This window comes from Mesoplodon densirostris, chromosome 10 (assembly GCF_025265405.1).
Source record: "Mesoplodon densirostris isolate mMesDen1 chromosome 10, mMesDen1 primary haplotype, whole genome shotgun sequence".
NCBI classification, from domain to species: Eukaryota; Metazoa; Chordata; class Mammalia; order Artiodactyla; family Ziphiidae; genus Mesoplodon; species Mesoplodon densirostris.
Genome location: NC_082670.1, coordinates 19,345,878 through 19,360,089, shown reverse-complemented (window position 1 = coordinate 19,360,089; position 14,212 = coordinate 19,345,878).

The following is a 14,212-nucleotide window of genomic DNA, read 5'->3' as shown; positions in this document are numbered from 1 at the left end:
AGGGATTGCATTGAATCTGTAGATTGCTTTGGGTAGTATAGTCATTTTCACAATGTTGATTCTTCCAATCCAAGAACATGGTATATCTCTCCATCTGTTTGTATCATCTTTAATTTGTTGCATCAGTGCCTTATAGTTTTCTGCATGCAGGTCTTTGTCTCCTTAGGTAGATTTATTCCTAGGTATTTTATTCTTTTTGTTGCAATGGCAAATGGGAGTGTTTCCTTAATTTCTCTTTCAGATTTTTCATCATTAGTGTATAGGAATGCAAGAGATTTCTGTGCATTAATTGTGTATCCTGCTACTTTACCAAATTCATTGATTAGCTGTAGTAGTTTTCTGCTAACATCTTTACGATTCTCTATGTCTAGTATCATGTCATCTGCAAACAGTGACAGTTTTACTTCTTCTTTCCAATTTTGATTCCTTTTATTTCTTGTTCTACTCTGATTGTTGTAGCTTAAACTTCCAAAACTATGTTGAATTATAGTGGTGAGAATGGGCAACCTTGTCTTCTTCCTGATCTTAGTGGAAATGGTTTCATTTTTTCACCATTGAGAACAATGTAGGCTGTGGATTTGTCATATATGACCTTAATTAAGTTGAGGTCGGTTACCTCTGTGCCCACTTTTATCCTAAATGGGTGTTGAATTTTGTCGAAAGCTTTTTCTGCATCTATTGAGATGATCATATGGTTTTTCTCCTTCAATTTGTTAATATGGTATGTCACATTGATTGATTTGCATATATTCAGGAATCCTTGCATTCCTGGGATAAACTCCACTTGATCATGGTGATGATCCTTTTAATGTGTTGTTGGATTCTGTTTGCTAGTATTTTGTTGAGGATTTATGCATGTATGTTCATCAGTGATATTGGCCTGTAGTTTTCTTTCTTTGTGACCTCTTTGTCTGGTTTTGGTACCAGGGTGATGGTGGCCTTGTAGAATGAGTTTGGGAGTGTTCCTCCCTCTACTATATCTTGGAAGAATTTGAGAAGGGTAGGTGTTAGCTCTTTGAATCCTTGATAGAATTCGCCTGTGAAGTCATCTGGTCCTGGGCTTTTGTTTGTTGGAAGATTTTTAATCACAGTTTCAATTTCAGTGCTTGTTATTCATCTGTTTACATTTTCTATTTCTTCCTGGTTCAGTCTTGGAATATTGTGCTTTTCTAAGAATTTGTCCATTAATGTATCGTTTAAAGCTTGTGTTTCCTTACTTATTTTCTTTTTGGATGATCTGTCCATTGATGAAAGTGGGGTGTTAAAATCCCCTACTATAATTGTGTTACTGTTGATTCCCCATTTTGTGGCTGTTAGCATTTGCCTTATGTATTGAAGTGCTCCTATGTTGGGTGCATAAATACTTACAATTGTTTTATCTTCTTCTTGGATTGATCCCTTGATCATTATGTAGTGTCCTTGTTTGTCTCATGTAATAGTCTTTATTTTTAAATCTATTTTGTCTGATATGAGAATTGCTACTGCAGCTTTCTTTTCATTTCCATTTGCATGGAATATCTTTTTCCATCCCCTCACTTTCAGTCTGTATGTGTCCCTACGTCTGAAGTGGGTCTCTTGTAGACAGCATATATACAGGTCTTGTTTTTGTATTCATCCAGCCAGTGTTTGTCTTTTGGTTGGAGCATTTAATCCATTTACATTTAAGGTAGTTATTGATATGTATGTTCCTATTACCATTTTCTTAATTGTTTGGGGTTTGTTATATTTGCTCTTTTCCTTTCTTGTGTTTCCTGCCTAGAGTAGTTCTTTTAGCATTTGTTGTAAAGCCGGTTTGGTGGTGCTGAATTCTCTTAGCTTTTGCTTGTCTGTAAATATTTTATTTTCTCCATTGAATCTGAATGATATCCTTGCTGGGTAGAGTAATCTTGCATTGTAGCTTTTTCTTTTCATCACTTTAAATATGTCCTGCCACTCCCTTCTGGCTTGCAGAGTTTCTGCTGAAAGATCAGCTGTTAACCTTATGGGGATTCCCTTGTATGTTATTGTTTACCCTTGCTGCTTTCAATATTTTTCTTTGTATTTAATTTTTGATAGTTTGATTAATATGTGGCTTGGCATGTTTCTCCTTGGATTTATCCTGTATGGGACTCTCTGTGCTTCCTGGAATTGACTGACTATTTCCTTTTCCATATTAGGGAAGTTTTCAACTATAATCTCCTGAAATATTTTCTCAGTCCCTTTCTTTTTCTCTTCTTCTTCTGGGACCCCTATAATTGGAATGTTGGTGCATTTAATGTTATCCCAGACGTCTCTGAGACTGTCCTCAATTCTTTTCAGTCTTTTTTCTTTATTCTGCTCTGCACTGGTTATTTCCACTATTTTATCTTCCAGGTCACTTATCCATTCTTATCCCTCAGTTATTCTGCTATTGATTCCTTCTAGAGAATTTTTTATTTCATTTATTGTGTTGTTCATCATTGTTTGTTTGCTCTTTGGTTCTTCTAGGTCCTTGTTAAATGTTTCTTGTATTTTCTCCATTCTATTTCCAAGATTTTGGATCATCTTTACTATCATCACTCTGAATTCTTTTTCAGGTAGACTGCCTATTTCCTCTTCATTTATTTGATCTGGTGAGTTTTTACCTTGCTGCTTCATCTGCTGTGTGTTTCTTTGTCTTCTCATTTTGCTTATCATACTGTGTTTGGGGTCTCCTTTTCACAGGCTGCAGGTTCGTAGTTTCGCTGTTGTTTTTGGTGTCTGCTCCAAGTGGGTAAGGTTGGTTCAGTGGGTTGTGTAGGCTTTCTGGTGGAGGGGACTGGTGCCTGCGTTCTGGTGGATGAAGCTGGATCTTGTCTTCCTGGTGAGCAGGACAGCATCCAATGGTGTGTTTTGGGGGTGTCTGTCACCTTATTTTGATTTGAGGCAGCCTCTCTGCTAATGGGTGGTGTTGTGTTCCTGTCCTGCTAATTGTTTGGCATAAGGTGTCCAGCACTGTAGTTTGCTGGTCATTGAGTGGATCTGGGTCTTAGCATTGAAATGGAGATCTCTCGCTGATTGATATTACATAGGGCCCGGAGGTATCTGTGGACCAATGTCCTGAACTCAGCTCTGCCACCTCAGAGGCTCAGGCCAGACACCTGGCCAGAGTACCATGACCCTGTCAGCCACACAGCCTGGTATGTGGGGAGTTACTTGCCTTTTGGGAAGTCTGAGGTCTTTGCCAGCATTCAGTAGGTGTTCTGTAGGAGTGTTCCACATGTAGATGTATTTCTGATGTATTTGTGGGGAGGAAGGTGATCTTCACGTCTTGCTCCTCCGCCATCTTGAAAGTCCCTTCCAAATTTCCTCATTTGAAAGAAAAAAGACATCAAGTTTGCCCAGATTCTGCTGAAATAGATTATACATTTTTTTTAATGGGATGAAATGGCAAAGTTGGTACTTGGATGAATGCATTAATAATTTCTTTTCAGGAATCACATGAACATTTTTGAAGCAATAAATTGTGTTTTCTGAAAGAATGTAAAGATTTTCTCACTGACCTTATAAAATTAAATGACACATTTAAAAATAATTTCCTGGTTCACCTGAGCATTGTCTTTCTAGTGTTTTCTCTTTTATATGATTTAGGCCTTTTTCAGAGTTTTTGATCATTGCCAAAAAAGTTGCTAAACAGAACAGTCTTTGTGGTGCTTAAATTATGGCCACATGACAAGGAAAGCTGTTTAACTTCTTACTGCTGAGAACTGCATGTCCTTTTTAGTTTATTCTTCTATATACCCACTTCCATTTTGGAAGTGTCCTATAATGCCATGGAGGAGAAATAACCATGACAGCAAAAACAAAAATAAACACATGGAAAAACAAGCAAAGTTTTTCTGTTTTTTTTTAAAGATTCCATGCTTAAGGCAAGGTCTTCCACAGGTGGTCTTCCAAACCAACAGCTTAAGCAGACACATAGAAACAAGACACTTCTGTAACACCTCAAGGAGAACATTCGAGCTTACATGCTGTTTGTCTTACCCTGCTTACATCTCCAATAGCGCTAGTTTGCCCACTTTATGCTTTGTACAGGGAAATTCTGCCTTTGGAAAGAATTTTTAAAAATGGATTGAACTAATGTAAGAAATAGTGTATCCACGAGCATTAATGTTTATCACTAAACCACCCCTACATAGCCTAATCCTCTTTCCCCATAGTACTAGAAACCATGACATGTTGAGTCTAGAGGAAACTGAGCAAGTGAAAATAGCATTCACTCACCTGAATTCATACTTATAATAATAATGATGATGGCAACCACAATTAAAAAAGCATGCGTAGGTTCTGTGTGATTAAACTTTGTGAAAAATTGACATCGTTATAGCAGTAATCATTAATTACCACTAATTAAGTCTTATAAAAATTTTTTGAAATTTTGTAAACCTCTCCAAATTGAAAATCCAGTAAGTATCAGGAAGTTCCAAATCTTTGGATCAAGTGAATTTTAAACTGTGTTTTGTACTATTGCATCATCAAGTCAGCACACTAGTAGGCAACTCAAAATACAGACCATCTTTGTAAGTATTAGTCTTATATGATGTGAGGGATAAAGGATGTGAGGTCCTCAGGAATGTGTACTTTGCATAGAATCCTAGACCCTGGTTATGCTATCTCACCTTTCCTTGAAACAATGCTAAAAGTTTGGTGCTACTCTTGTTTTCATCTTGTGAATAAGGACTCTGAAATTCAGAGTGAATAAATAAGTTGTAAATAATCACTCAGCCATTGTGTGTTGACATCAGGATATGAACCAAGGTGTTTTGACTAAATCCTGTGCTCTTTCTATTGTGTCAAGACAACTTAAAAATTGGGCACCTTTTTAGCCCCCACTGGAAATGACTATTGTCTCCTCCTCTTCTGTTTTGTCTGAATTTCCTGACTCAACTATTCACTGTTGAATTCCAATCATATGTTAGTCATAAATGTCACAGCTCCAGGAGGGGAGCTGGCTACAGACAATGGACATATCTTGATTGTCTACATTGGTATACTGCTGTTTGAAGAATCTTATTTTAGGACTTCAGCATCTTTTAATATCCAAACAAAATGCTTTGGGACCAGAACAAAATACTTTGGGATGTATTTGGAGTTTGTCACTGAGCCTTTTTCCACAGACTATCCTATAGCAAGGGACCTGTGGTACCAGTGTAGGTGCTAATTTCCAGCAGGAAATGGAAGGTAGATATGTGTTGCTAGGGTGGAACTTGGAGGTGGTTTTCAAATATGCTTCTACTAGTCTCCAGATCTTAAGAAGTGTCTTTTCACCTCAGCACAGCACCCCACCCTCTAAATATTCCATTTCACCTTAATCAAATGAATTTCTTATTTATCTGTTCTATATAACAAGCTTCCAGTAAGATTTATTTTTATAAAGTCTCTGATTTAAGTTTGTAAACCATGAGGATTAAGGAATGGGTTGAGGGATCATTAAAGAATTCCTGGTATCTTCCTGATGTGGCTTTTCCTTTTGCCCATGATAGATCTATGTTCTAACACTAGATTCCTCCTTATCTCTTTAGTTCATCCTCTAATTTCTAGGGAGGTAAGAAAATAGAGAAATGATTTGCCAAAGTGAGGGCTTTTAATCCAAAGGCATATAACTACTTTTCAAAGGGTGATCATCAAGCAGTGAGAACAATTTGATTCTCAGAATTTTATAAGTATCTGGCTTGGATAATGAGGCGTAGTTTTGCCCTTTTAAAGTACACTATTGCTTTGAAACAATTATGGATAACTTTTTTTTTTTTTTTTTTTTTTTTGTGGTACGCGGGCCTCTCACTGTTGTGGCCTCTCCCGTTGTGGAGCACAGGCTCCGGACGCGGAGACCCAGCGGCCATGGCTCACGGGCCCAGCCGCTCCGCGGCATGTGGGATCTTCCTGGGCCGGGGCACGAACCCGTGTCCCCTGCATCGACAGGCGGGCTCTCAACCACTGCGCCACCAGGGAAGCCCTGGATAACTTTTAAAAGCATGATTCTCCAGCATTCAAGTATATGATAAGAGAAACATAATTTGTCAACACTCTGCAAGGATTTCACTGCCCAACACAGTAATGGAGGTAATGACTACAAGAGTTGTTGTGTGAGACTTCTAGTCTATTAACATCCTACAGTAGTCACCCTGAGTAAAGACAGAATCTGGCCTTTTGTATTTTTTCCCAGATAATGCCAAGGGTCACAGGGTAAGGCGCAAAACTTGTATGGTAGCTCTGGTACTCTTTGAGTCTGCATTTGGTGGGGGGTGGGGCATTCTTTATATTCTTCATTATCCACCATATCAGCTTTCTGAGCATCATCTTCAAGTTTATTTCATTCAGAAGTGATGTAAGCCATTCTGATTTAACCTTATAGAGGTTGTCTTCTCTCCCCCCATCCCCACCCTCTTTGCATCCCAAGTCCTTTCTAGTTCCTGGCTGCAAGCTTGACATGCTTCATTTGATATTGATGATAGCAATTTCTGTTATAAGGTTTTTCTACCCTCTTTCTCAAACCTAGCTTAATGCCAAATGTCGGTTAGGAAGAAATATGCTTCCTTGTCAATAGCTAATTCTTTTTCTTAAATGACATTACTTTCATGGGTACACACTTGCAAGCATATTTAGCGTTTTATGCTTTCCTTTTTGTAAAACTACATTCTGTCTTTCTTAACTCATTTTCTCTGTGCACATGTACATGGTGCCAGAAATTATATTTAAACTACTTGCTTATTGAAGTAGTTACTGCAATTTTCATGCTTTCAGTGTGAAGGCGTTTTAGATGTGATGTATTTAAGGGTTTAAATGCAGCAACAACACACTTTTTCCCCACCCCCACTCCTAGTAGCTGTCTCAAAATTTGAAAACCACCTTCCTTCTTATGTAGAAGGACAAAGAGGCAGGGTCACCTGCTTGCTCCTTGGGCTTAAATTGAGGGGGGATAATTCATGTCTTTTCCTTTTTTTTTTCCTTGAAGATAACTACTATTTTCACCACGGAGACCAAAAAAAGGTCTTACTGTACATTTCTATAGTGGAGCTAAAAGAGTTCAGCAGCCTGTCTGAATTGAAAGGTCTAATTCGATTCTCCTTTAACGTAAGATCTTGGCTTCAAGGTACTTAACCACTAAAAGAGAGGGCTTTAAAAGAGGAAGCTATAAAATGTTTAAATATAAGCATGTTAAGTATATAACTAGGAAATACAAATACAATGTATCATATAAACTGGGAATTTTCTAATCCATCTGAAAACTACCTTTCATGCTTGGGTCCATTCAGTACATATCCTATTCTCATAAAGGAAATGGTGATAAAAGGAAGTAAGCTATGGAGGAAAAAGATCCCAGCAAGATCTCTGGGGATTTAAAATAGAAGCAAGCTGTTCTAATATCATTAGTGATACAAAGAGATTCGTGGTTTCTTTCTTACTCTTGCCCCTTCCAAAGGGCAGTATTTCCACATTTTATTGCAGATGAAAGATAGTGAAGGTCATTTTTCTTTTTGTTTTCTACTTTTTTCCAGATTGGCAAAATAGAAACTCTTCATGAATTTATTATACTTAGCAACAGATGATTATTCTCTTGTCCATATGAAATTTGGGGCCAAATATTCCTGAAATGTAATCTGCGTATTGAGCTTTGCAACTTGAATTATTCAATGATTCTGTGTTTGTATGCCCTGAAGTCCTAATTCTTTGAGACCCCTTAAGGATTAAGCTCCAGGGAAAAATAAGTTTCTCAGACATGAGCTCCAGAATCTGGAATTCTTTTCTGCCCCAGGATTAATTTTGTAATGGAAAGGCTTTCAAGAACCCTACAACTCAGCAAATTTGTAAACTTACATGGATTGTTCTTTTGCTTTCTTCTCTTTTAAAATGTCCCATGCCTTTTTTTTTTTTTTAATTCTGAAAAGACCAAAAAGTTTTGTGAAAGAAAATGATGGTTTCTGTCCTCTATGGAGTTTATCTTTAATAGAGATTAATTTCGTTCTTTCTCTTTTGTCAAATAAGAGGAATCTTTTTTAAAAAACTGCTTTTAAATGGATGCAGAGGTGAACAGGTTTCATTTTATTGATGCCTGCAACTTTTTTTCCTTAAAATAATATTTTTCCCTGGGAACTTAAGGAAGGACAATCTGCTAGCATCCAGGAAATATTTATTGAGTGACTACTAGGTACCCAGCACTCAGGAAAGAATAAAATGTAATATCAAACAAATATAGATTGCTACATTGACACATAAGCAATGTGTCACATTAGAAAAAAAAAAAAAAAACCTGGATGAGTTGAGCAGGCTAGTGTGAGTCAAGCTAGTATTTTCCAAAAAAACAAATGAGCTGAATCAGGCAATTGGCTATACATTAATTTTTTGTTTTTAGAAAAGTTGCAAAAATATTACAGTTTCTGTATACCCAGCTGCCAGTTTTCTCTGTTGTTAATATTTCTATGGTACATTTGTTGCAGCTAATGTACCAGTTTTGCTATATCTTTATAACTAAAATGCATAGTTTATTCCAATATCACTATTTTTTCTTGAATGTCCCTTTTCTGTTCCAGGATATCAAATTACCTTTAGTCATCATGTTTCTTAAGCTCCAATAGCCTGTAAAAATTTGTCAGACATACTTTGTTTTTGAACACGTTGACATTTCTGGGGATTACTGGTCAGGTGTTTTGTGAAATACCTCAATTTTTTTTTCTGATGTTTCTCATTTTTAAACAGGAGAGAAGAAAGATCACAGAGGAAGGCTGTCCTTCTTACAGCATATCAATGGTACTTGTTCTCAGCATGACTTGTCACTGTTGATATTAACCTTGATCATTTGGCTAAAGTAGTATTTGCCAGGTTCCTCCACTGTAAAGTCCCTTCTTGCCCCCTTTCCATAATGTACTCTTTGGAAGGATGTCACTACCTGGAGTGCATCTGAAGGGGTGGGGAGTTATGTGCCAACACTTTGAGGCATGAGCATTTACCAAAATTATTTGGAATTTTTCTGCATGGGAGATTTGTTGAAAAGACGATCCTTTCTTCATTGCATTGACTTTGTGCCTTTGTCAAAAATCAGTTGACTGTACTTGTGTGGGTCTATCTCTAGGCTCTATATTCTGTTCCATTTACCAATATGTCTTTTATTTTGCCTATACTATGCTATCTTGTTTCTGGCAGCTTTGTAAGTCATGAAATTGGACAAGTTGAGTCCTCCAACTTTATTCTCTTTCAGAAGAACAAAGGACCTAGAAGAAACTATTGTAGGTCCTTGAAGCCTTTCTGGTTTATGTTTGTTTTCGTCTGAGAACGTATTCTGTATGATTTCTATTGTTTTAAATTTATTAAGTTATATTTTACGGACCAGAATATGGTCTATCTTGATGAATATGCCATGTGAGCTTGAAAAGAATGTGTATTCTGTTGTTGTTTAGAGTATTTTATAAATGTCAATTAGATCAAGTTGCCTGATAGTGTTATTCAGGTTATCTAGAACCTTACTGATTTTCTGCCTGCTTGATCTTTCCATTACTGACAGAGGGATGTTGAAACCTCCAACTATAACTATGTGTCTTTCCGCTATAATCCACTGTTATTATGTTGGAGTCTTGTTGATGTTCTAAAATGTGGAGGGGAGAGGGGCATGCTATAATCTTCTTATTAAGTCTCAACCTTTTCGTGAGCTTGGGTCTCAGAGGTGAAACCTTCACAAGTATTGCTGTTCCTCCTCCAGGAATGTAGCTTTTTATTCCCCCCATTCTCCTACCCCTTTCCCTGACTGCAATGTCTCTATTTCCTCAACGTCTGGTACCCTGTTGACATTTTTGTTCTCTGAGTGAGACAGGAAGGCTGGAATTGGAGCAGGATTCCTTTTTCTGAACTAGGGTTAAGGTTGCAAGCTTGCCCTGTGGTGAATCCCTTCCCTCTGGAGACTAGACTTTTGTTAGGGCATAGAATATGTGTGGATTTTAAGATTACTACTCCTCCCTTCCCCCAGCCTGGGCCATAAGGGGATCCTTCTCAGATCCTTACCATGAAACCTCAGTGGAGTTTTTGGAATAAAAGCTCACATAAATTTAGGACCTCCCTAAGACTGCTACCCCCAGGAATGTCTCACTCTCACACTAATCTGAATTTGATCTCTACCAATTTAACAAAATAGTCATTCAAGTGTTCCTACCAAATAAGGATTCCAGTGGCTTCTGCTCCAGATTAAGCCGAGATCAGAAGCTGTATCTCTCTTGACGTATCTGTTTTTTTAGATTTCGGGGTGGTGGTTTGTCCTGGAACCACAGTTATCTGATTTGTTCAAGAAAAGTCATTGATTTTCAGTTAGTTCACCTTTTTTCTTGTTGTAAGGTTGGAAGTGACAATTTACAAGCTCTTTATATGCTGGAGCTTAAACTGAAAGCCCTGCTCCATGCTTTTAATTAGCCATGTAGTCCTGGACTTATTATTTAGCCTCTGACCATCAGTTTCATCATGTCTTTACAAAAAATAAGATTGGATTATGTACTCTACATTCCCTTCAAGCAAATACAGTAGGACTACAAAGGATTAATGGACATGAAAACCTAAAGACTGGCCTCAGCAACACTGGTATTTTAGAACCCCTGACAGGGTATAGAGATTTAACTGAACATTGGTAAGCTACTGTCAGTATTAAAATGAATTTTCATGACTCCTGAGCATTCTCTTTTTCATACTTGACCTACTGGAGGCCTGAAATCTACTGATCAAGTCAGAATTCAAAACGGAGGTTAAAAACTTACTCCAATAATTAAAATGTACTAACCACCCATGAATTCACTCTTTATTCCTTACCTTCTCACTCTCAACCAATATGGTACATTCAATTAATTAATTAGAAGGTTATGCTACTCTCATGATAAAAATGGTCAAAGTTACTAAAGAAAAATAAAACAAAAATGCCAAACAAGTTTTTCTTTGCTTATTTGTATGACAGAAGGGTTCAGTGACTTGGCCTAATTACCTAAGATGATCACTCATCCTCACAAGTGTCTAAAATTAGAGGTTAATATCTCTAGGATAATGAAAGAGACACCAAACCAAACAACACCATCATAAACAAAATGCAATATGTTGGTCTCCATGATTGTTTTATTTAATATTATACTGTCAGATCTTTAGGCACGGGGGCTTGCAAAGGTTTGAGTTAGTCATGGACGAGTCATAATTATATGTTTTGATTGGCCGTGTACACATAAAAATGACCTCCTGTGTCTCACCATCAGACTCAGAATTTGGGGTGTCCTACATTTATTCTTCGGGACCAAATCATTTAATGCTACTTAGTGGTCTCTTCAAACTAAACAAGGCTCAAAAGTAACTTATCTTTTGTTCTGCTCTGATCCTTTCTCCCATCTTATTTCTGGAGACACTTCCACTATTTTGCCCAGCTCAAAACCTTAGAACTATCTTTGAGTTTGTATTCTTCTCCACCTTTTATATTAGTCTATCACAAAGCCTGTTATAACTTCTGACCAAATATCTCTGATTCTCTCTTGTTTCTCCATACAGACTTGTCACCACCTTAAAGGCCAAGTACAATGAGTACATGCTAATCCTCTTTCTTCCAATATGAAACAAATAACATTAAGCTATAAAGCACCAAATCTATGGGGTAACATAAAAATAGCCTTATTTTAGATCACAAAAACTTTGACAGGTTAATCAAAGCTGAAATTTACCTCCTGTTTTTTGTGTTTTTGTTAACCCCTGCATTGCTGGTGCCCCAAACATATATTTTGCCTTTATGGGCACATAAAACAAATTTGTTAAGAGTGCATAGTTAACAAATGACGGACGAGACAGCAAGATAGTTGGGGACATGGGAGAAGGATGAGAATACTTGCTTGTGTAATCACCTTGATACAGAGGAGACAGGACACTTTTTCCATCCTCTCTCCTTCTAAGTCCTAGGCTGTGAGCAACTTCTTTGTTGTTGAAAGAAATATTTTATAAGAATATGCAAAGAGGTTTGTAAGTCTAAATGAATTCACAAATTAGTGTTTATTTCTATGTTTTAAATGTTATTACTCTATATTTCTTCCTAGACTAGTTTCAGAACAATGGCACAGCAGAGCCAAAATGACCTACTTTTTTAGGAGGGCTCATTAGCACATTACAAAGTCTCATTTTTAAAATGTCTATGGCATTTTTCCACATTAACCTTATTTGCCATAATAGATTTGTGTTTTATTAAATTGTGAAAATGGCACTTTCTATAATAAGAGATTGGTTAATTTGCTATTTTACTGAAATGGCTAATAGGGAAGATTTTCATATTGAATTAGCATTATCACTCCATAGATTTTAAAACACATAACTGACTCTCCATAATGCTGCTGCAATTGCTTATTTATTCTTTAACTGTTTCTATGGCAAAGTGGACCATCTGTCTCGAGGTCTGATGATTCTATAGAAAAGGTGATGTTCTTCCTTTATCATCTTGTCCTTTGGTTTCAGGAACAAATTTAGACATTTTTATTTGTACCATTTGGATCTGATGTTTGGGGCATTTAAATTCTTCTCATTTGTTGAATTCTATGAAACATTTTGTTGTTATTCCAGTTTAAGGAGATGTTTGAAACCAACTGCTTTAACTGTTACTTTAAATGAGCTTTTCTGAAGGTTGAAAATAAAATCATCCAGAAACCAGGAAAACTGAAACACAATAACACTACTTTATACTTAAAAATACACACACACATATATATATATTACATAGTATATATAATATAAATGATATATCCTTACTATATACTTTTTTTTAAATTTATTTATTTTATTTATTTATTTTTGGCTGCGCTGGGTCTTCGTTGCTGCATGCGGGCTTTCTCTAGCTGTGGCGAGCAGGGGATACTCTTCATTGAGGTGTGCAGCCTTCTCATTGTGGTGGCTTCTTGTTGCGGAGCACGGGCTCTAGGCATGCGGGCTTCAGTAGTTGCAGCACGTGGGCTCAGTAGTAGCAGCACGTAGGCCCTAGAGCGCATGGACTTCAGTAGTTGTGGCGCACGGGTTTAGTTGCCCTGCGGCATGTGGGATCTTCCTGGACCAGGGCTCGAACCCATCCCCTGCATTGGCAGGCAGATTCTTAACCACTGCACCACCAGGGAAGCCCTTTACTTTCACGTTTCCAAAAAAGGGAGTAAATATATAAAGTAATAAATACTAAGTAAGAAAAACTGGCAATATTGAAAAGCAGAATGAAGAAAATGGAAATTATACAGTTTTAACACCTTAACACAACAACAAGGCAGTTCTTAGGTATTTCAGGTATTTCCCACGCCTAAGGTGTTACTGTAGCTATAATAATAATTCATGCACGTTGTACTTTCCTCTTGCACTTAGTATTAAATCAAAGGCATCTTCCCATGATACTGCTTTCTCTTAAATCTCTTTAGAGCCTCAGCAGCCCATTCCAAGGTCATTCCAGTTTTATAACAAGGTAGGTTAAGAAGTGATTACATACCTACAAATGCAGAACAACACTTGGGAAGTAACAATTGTGAGTGTTCTAATGCTTGAAAGTGGTCTCTCATACATTTAAAATAACATGTTTACGTAAGTAAGAGTGGAGGGTAAATGAAAGATTAATAACCCTAGGTCATAGTCGATTAATGGCCAAAGCAAATAATTGCTGCTATTGTACTATTATCTAGATATGGAAAATGGTCTTTGAATTATTGACCCATGCATTTAATAGAAAATGATTATAATTATGTTCCTGGTCTTATAAAATTATAAATTTCATACAGATGGTTATTGTTGCTTCCTATAATATGTCACTAAGGATAATATGTTTTCTTAATGACTATGATGCTAGACTGAACTGAATAGACTATTTCAGTGTAATCTCAGGTTTCACAGAACCATATTTTATGAATATGAATGAACTTCAACCAAAACCATGTAATACTTGCTTATTGTAGTGGACATTCCAAGATCAGACATTTTGTAAATTTCAAACAGTTTACATGGATTGTTGTTGCTTCTACTTAAACTTTTGTATCTTACATGAGGGATGATTTATTTTTAATACAAAGAAATAAGTTTATACTCAAATTCATATGTTGTTAGGAGGAAGTAGTGACTCAATTAAAATACCACTTTATCTTACGATTATTTGCTCTGATCTTTTTCACAAGATTTCAGTACTCAGAATCACTTCAATAGGGACTTCCCTTGTGGTCCAGTGGTTAAGGATCTGCCTGCCAATGCAGGGGACATGGGT